Raw genomic sequence first — 7,158 nt, 5'->3', positions numbered from 1 at the left:
TAAATCTATTTTGCTTTAGGAAAAGAGATTTTTTTTACCATAATAGTATAAAAGAAACATGTAAAGGTCTCAGTGTAATGCCATTCCCAAGTCCTGTGTTATATTACTCAGTTAGGTGCAATAACTTATTTTTCCTATAGGAAAGATTTACATTATCTTGAAATTAATCCAAGTTTTGTTTCTAGTAAATGGAAATTGTGACAAAGAAGTGTGGAAAAATACTTTCTTAAATGTCTCCATGTATTTTATATGACAAATGAATGGTATTTGTTGTAACAGAACTGATGCTTCAATATAACACTACACACAGAAAAAACACTCACTTCACTATATCATCAATTCTAATAACAATTTAAGTTGGCTGATACACATACATTGTGAGCTACTCATTGACATGAAGACAAAATAGCATTCATGGCACAAACCATACATCAAACTCTGAAAATTAGTTTCATTTTCCAAGAGTCATAATTCTAGGTTTATATAATACAGTAAAAAAAAAAAATTGTGTAAGAAAATATTTTATGAGTTTTTCCAAAGCAAAATTGTGTAAGCAACAAAAATCTTATGAGTTGCAAGAAGGGAAACATATATTCTGAAAATATTCTTCAACTATAGAAGGAATTAAAAATTGATCAAGGAAATAATCTTGATAGTCTAAGAAATTTATGTTCAAAATTTTTTTTACCATTACCCTTAGTAAGAATTGTATTTTTATCCTGACAGGCACATTATTGTATATAAATGAATATCCACTTCACACACACCTGCATATGGATGACTGAAATAAGTTTCATGTATCAGTTATTTCTCTTACTTTTCCTAGCTGAAAAGTGAAAGTTGCTCAGTCATGTCCGACTCTTTGCAACCCCATGGACTATACATTTCATGGAATTCTCGGGCTAGAATACTGGAGTGGGTAGCCTTTCCCCTCTCCAGGGGATCTTCCCAACCCAGGGATTGAACCCAGGTCTCCCACATTGCAGGCTGATTCTTTACCAGCTGAGCCACAAGGGAAGCCCAATAATACTGGCGTGGGCAGTCTATTTCTTCTCCAGTGTATCTTTCCAACCCAGGAATTGAAATGGGGTTTCCTGCATTGTAGGTGGATTCTTTACCAACTGAGTTATGAGAGAAGCTCTGTACATACATAATGACCATTAAAATTAAAATGTTAAAAGAACATAGGACTTTTATCTGTATCATTACCTTTCATATTTGGTCAATAAATTAAAATGCACTACAAGATAAGGTCTAATTTTTGTTTTGTTGTTTTCTTCTGATGTCTCTGTCTAGTTTTTATCTCAGATCAATGCTGGCTTCATAGAATAAGTTGGGAAATAGTCCCTAGTTTTCAGTTTCTGGAAGAATATATGTAGCTTGATATTATTTCTTCCTTAAACATTTGGTAGAATTCACTCCAGAAGCCATCTGGGCCTGGGATGTTTATGGATATTTTGACCACATCTTATATTTATGTCTCTTAACTTTCTTTAGCTTCTTTTTTTATGATACAGTACTTTTAGTGCCCCTAGTAGCCGTGACTATAAATCTATTTTAAACTGCTTGAGACCCATTAACAACCATTTTCATATTCTAAACCATACTCATGCCAAAACATGATTTAATAAGGTACTTATGACTACTCCCAATAGTACCTTATTGTCTTTTGACATAAAACATTTTCAGAAAATAAATATCCCTGACTTGTTACCTATTTGAAAATGTATTAGTTATTAGAAAGTAATAGTCTTTACAGTCCAATGCTAATATTGTTCAAACAATTTCATGAATCAGAGCTTGCATAGTAAATTTGATTCCTGTTTTACTTTGTCATAAAACTGATAAGAATTAAATACAAGCTCATTCAAAAACAAGGGAAGGCTCAGCTCGTAAAACTAAAGTGACAATTCCATAATAGCCCAGACATTCAGATTAACCATGCAGAATGGGATGGCAATAGCCTTTGTGTCCTGAAAATGTTTTAGAGGTGAAATTAGGACAATGCAAGTAAAGTGGCAAGTGTTCAGACTAGGAGGACAGTGTGCATTATTAGTATTCTCAGGTGCAATGTCGTCCAGGCTTCTCCCTGAGAAAAATATCAGTTCTAATTTTCCTTCTTTTTTATAAGAAGATTTTATAGAGAATGAGTGAGGTTAGGTTAGGTTTATCTACTATATTAGTCAGAGTTCTGTAGAGAAATAGAATTAGTAAGATGTATAGTACACTATATATATATAATGGATATATATAACGGACTTCCCTGGTGGCTCAGACGGTAAAGCGTCTGCCTATCATGCAGGAGACCTGGGTTCAATCCCTGGTTGGGAAGATCTCTTGGAGAAGGAAATGGCAACCCGATCCAGTATTCTTACCTGGAAAATCCCAAGGATGGAGGAACCTGGTAGGCTACAGTCCAGGGGTCGCAAAGAGTCAGACATGACTGAGCAACTTCACTTTCACTTTCATATATATATATATATATAACATCCAGTAGGATGTATGTAAGCATGAGTGTGTGTATGAGTGTATATTTTTGAATATATATACTGAGAGAGAGAGAGCAAGAGAAAGAGAAATTTATTTCAAGGAACTGACTCACACAATTGTAGGGGATGGCAAGTCCACAATCAAAAAGGCAGGCCACCAGGCTAGAGACCCAGGGAAGAGTTGATGCTGTAGTCTCAAGTTCAAAGACAGTAAGAATGCAGAATTACTTTGTCTTCAGGAGACTTCAGTCTTTTAAGTCTTTCCATTGATAGGAGCACCACCCATCCCCCCCACCCCCAATATTTGGCTGCTTTACTTAAAGTTTGCTCATTTAAATGTTAATCATATTTGAAAAATACCTTCACAGCAACACCTAACTGGTGTTTGGTCAAAGAACTGGGCAACATGGCCTATCCAGGTTGACATATAATATTAACTGTCATATCCATCTAGATTAGATACTTCTATTAGTCACTACTGTCATACCTGCCTTGATATGCTGGATAAGGTGGGTAGATATAACCCAAGTTAGATACTTTCATATTCTTTCAGAAACCTATCTGGGGTTATATTGGCATTTTTATACTCTCATACATCTGTTCTCTTTGGTTGTGTGTGCTAAGTTGCTTCAGTTGTGTCCAACTGTTTGCAACACTATGGGCTGTAGCCTGCCAAGTTCCTCTGTCCCTGGGATTCTCCTCCAGGCAAGAATATTGGAGAAGGTTGCCATGTCCTCCTTCAGAGGATCTTCCTGACCCAGGGATTGAACCAGCATCTTTTATGTCTCCTGCATTGGCAGATGGGTTCTTTACCACTAGCCACATGGGAAGCCCTCCCTTTAGTTAAGACCCTGGAAAATAGAGGGAATAGTTCTTTCCTCTAGCTCCTGAATAACCCTTATTTTATATCATCCTCTTTTAAAGACTCTTATTCTTACTATTTTAAAAGATTTCCTATTTTCTCTTCCTGTTAGAAGCTTCCTACACACACTATGTTTTCCCTTATCTCTACAGCACAGCTCTTTGATCTGAGTTAGCCAGGCTTGTTTTGTTATATAACAGAATAGTTTTGAAATTTAGAAAATCTTTTACTTTCTTAATAAAGTTAGACTAAGAGAAATTGGGCTTTACATATTTATTTTGGGTGTCAAAAGCAGAAGGTACAGATTCTGTATTTCTGCTATAAAAATTTTAATTCTCCTTTGGGCAATGGGTTAAAAGAGAAAAAGATCACACACAAGGACGTTAGCAAAAGAAAACACTCTAATCTGTTTAAAAATACATTTTCCTGTTACACAACAATTATGTACTGGGTTTTGGAAGATTTGAGAGAGTTTTATAGAAGAGTTGGGGAAGTACTGCAAGATGATTAACACTGGATTCGTCAAAAAGTTCATTCAGATTTCCTGTAACATCTTACAGAAAGACCTGAAGGAACATTTTGGCCAACCCAATGGGAATATGAGGGCTTCCCAGGAGGTGCTACAGGTAAAGAACTCTCCTGCCAATGAAGGAGACATAAAGAGACATAGGTTCGATCCCCGGTTGGGAAAGATCCCCTGGAGAACGAAACAGCAACCCACTCCAGTATTCTTGCCTGGAGAATCCCATGGACAGAGAAGACTGGTGGGGTGCAGTCAATAGTGTCACAAAAGAGTCAGACATGACTGGAGCAACTTCAGTTCAGTTCAGTCGCTCAGTCTTGTCTGACTCTTTGCAACCCACGGACTGCAGCATATCAGGCTTCCCTGTCCATCACCAACTCCTGGAGTTTTCTCAAACTCATGTCCATTGAGTCAGTGATGCCATTCAACCATCTCATCCTCTGTCGTCCCCTTCTCTTCCTGCCTTTAATCTTTCCCAGCATCAGGGTCTTTTCAAATGAGTCAGCTCTTCGCATCAGGTGGCCAAAGCATTGGAACTTCAGCTTCAGCATCAGTTCTTCCAATGAACATTCAGGACTGATTTCCTTTAGGATGGACTGGTTGGATCTCCTTGCAGTCCAAGGGACTCTCAAGAGTCTTCTCCAACACCACAGTTCAAAAGCATCAATTCTTCGGCGGTCAGCCTTCTTCACAGTCCAACTCTCACATCCATACATGACCACAGGAAAAACCATAGCCTTGACTAGACAGACCTTTGTTGGCAAAGTAATGTCTCTGCTTTTTAATATGCTGTCTAGGTTGGTCATAGCTTTTCTTTCAAGGAGCAAGCATCTTTTAATTTCATGGCTGCAGTCACCATCTGCAGTGATATTGGAGCCCAAGAAAATAAAGTCTGTCATGGTTTCCATTGTTTCCTCATTTATTTGCCATGAAGTGATGGGACTGGATGCCATAATCTTAGTTTTTTGATTGTTGAGTTTTAAATTAGCTTTTTCACTCTGCTCTTTCACTTTCATCAAGAGGCTCTTTAGTTCTTCTTTGCTTTCTGTCATAAGAGTGGCATCATCTGCATATCTGAGGTTACTGATATTTCTCCCAGAAATCTTGATTCCAGCTTGTGCTTCATCCAGCTGGGGCATTTCACATGATGTACTCAGTATATAAGTTAAATAAGCAGGGTGACAATACACAGCCTTGATGTATTACTTTCCCAGTTTGGAACCAGTCCCTTGTTCTATACTCAGTTCTAACTGTTGTTTCTTGACCTGCATACAGATTTCTCAGGAGGCAGGTAAGGTGGTCTGGTACCCATCTCTTTCAGAATTTTCCACACTTTGTTGTGATCCACACAGTCAAAGGCTTTGGCGTAGTCAATAAAGCAGAAGTACTAGTCTTCCTGGAACCCTCTTGCTTTTCCTATGATCCAATGGATGTTGTCAATTTGATCTCTGGTTCCTCTGCCTTTTCTAAACCCAGCTTGAACATCTGGAAGTTCTTGGTTCACGTAGTGTCAAAGCCTGGCTTGGAAAATTTTGAGCATTACATTGCTAGCATGTGAGACGAGTGCTGTGCAGTAGTTTGCACATTCTTTGGCATATCCTTTCTTTGGAATTAGAATGAAAACTGACGTTTTCCAGTCCTGTAGCCACTGCTCAGTTTTCCAAAGTTGCTGGTGTATTGAGTGGAGCACTTTCACAGCATCATCTCTTAGGACTTGAAATAGCTCAGGAGGAATTCCATCACCCCCACTAGCTTTGTGCCTAGAATGTCTGGCTCTAGATGAGTGATCACTCCATTGTGGTTATCTGGGTCTTTAACATCTTTTTTGTTCAGTTCTTCTGCATATTCTTGTCACCTCTTAATATCTTCTGCTTCTGTTAGGTCCATGCCATTTCTGTCCTTTCCTGTGCCCATCTTTTCATGAAATATTCCCTTGGTATCTCTAATTTTCTTGAAGAGATCTCTAGTTTTTCCCGTTCTATTGTTTTCCTCTATTTCTTTGCATTGATCACTGAGGAAGGCTTTCTTATCTCTCCTTGCTATTCTTTGGAGCTCTGCATTCTAATGGGTGTATCTTTCCTTTTCTCCTTAGTCTTTCACGTCTTTTCACAGCTATTTGTAAGGCCTCCTCTGACAAGAATTTTGCCTTTTTTTTTTTTTTTAATTTTTAATTTATTGCCAAATATCAAAATGAATCCACCACAGGCATACATGTGTTCCCCATCCTGAACCCTCCTCCCTCCTCCCTCCCCATACCATCCCTCCGGGTCGTCCCAGTGCACCAGCCCCAAGCATCCAGCATCGTGCATTGAACCTGGACTGGCATCTCGTTTCATATTTGACATTTCACATGTTTCAATGCCATTCTCCCAAATCTTCCCACCCTCTCCCTCTCCCACAGAGTTTCCATTTCTTTTTCTTGGGGATGGCCTTGTTCCCTGCCTCCTGTACAATGTGATTAATCTCTGTTCATTGTTCTTCAGGCACTCTATCAGATCTAATGTCTTGAATCTATTTGTCACTTCCACTGTATAATTTTAAGGGATTTGATGTATTTCATACCTGAAAGGCCTAGTGGTTTTCCCTACTTTCTTCAATTTAAGTCTGAATTTTGCAATAAGGAGTTCATGACCTGAGGCACAGTCAGCTTCTGGTCTTGTTTTTGCTGACTGTATAGAGCTTCTCCATCTTTGGCTGCAAAGAATATAATCAATCTGATTTCGATATTGACCATCTGGTGATGTCCATGTGTAGAGTTGTCTCTTGTGTTTTTGGAAAGGGTGATTGCTATGACCAGTGTATTCTCTTGGCAAAACTCTGTTAGCCTTGCCCTGCTTCATTTTGTACTCCAAGGCCAAACTTGCCTGTTATTTCAGGTATCTCTTGACTTCCTACTTTTGCATTCCAGTCCCCTATGATGAAAAGGACATCTTTTTGGGGTGTTAGTTCTAGAAGGTCTTGTAAGTCTTCATAAAGCCATTCAACTTCAGCTTCTTTGGCATTAGTGTTTGGCTTGGATTACTGTGATATTGATGATTTGCCTTGGAAGCGAACAGAGATGATTCTGTCATGTTTGAGACTACACCTAAGTTCTGCATTTTGGGGTCTTTTGTTGCCTATGAGGGCTACTCCATTTCTTCTAAGGGATTCTTGCCCACAGTAGTAGATATAATGGTCATTGGAATTGAATTCACCCATTCCAGTTTTGTCAGAACTCTTCAGTATGACAAAATGTGAAGTGACTTAGCACATAGCAATATAAAGACGTATAAGCTTGGGGGAAA

At 38.6% G+C, this 7,158-nt stretch overlaps 1 non-coding gene across 1 annotated transcript; it reads left to right on the top strand.

Moving 5' to 3' along the window:
• Nucleotides 1-2,260: 2,260 nt before the first annotated feature.
• Nucleotides 2,261-2,332, top strand: TRNAD-AUC (transfer RNA aspartic acid (anticodon AUC)). The gene has a single exon. It is a non-coding gene; the product is annotated as a tRNA-Asp (tRNA).
• Nucleotides 2,333-7,158: the final 4,826 nt, after the last annotated feature.

This window comes from Bos indicus, chromosome 2, assembly GCF_029378745.1.
Source record: "Bos indicus isolate NIAB-ARS_2022 breed Sahiwal x Tharparkar chromosome 2, NIAB-ARS_B.indTharparkar_mat_pri_1.0, whole genome shotgun sequence".
Classification (NCBI taxonomy): Eukaryota; Metazoa; Chordata; class Mammalia; order Artiodactyla; family Bovidae; genus Bos; species Bos indicus.
The sequence above is the reverse complement of the archived record's forward strand: the minus strand, read 5'-3'. Positions and strand labels throughout refer to the sequence as shown.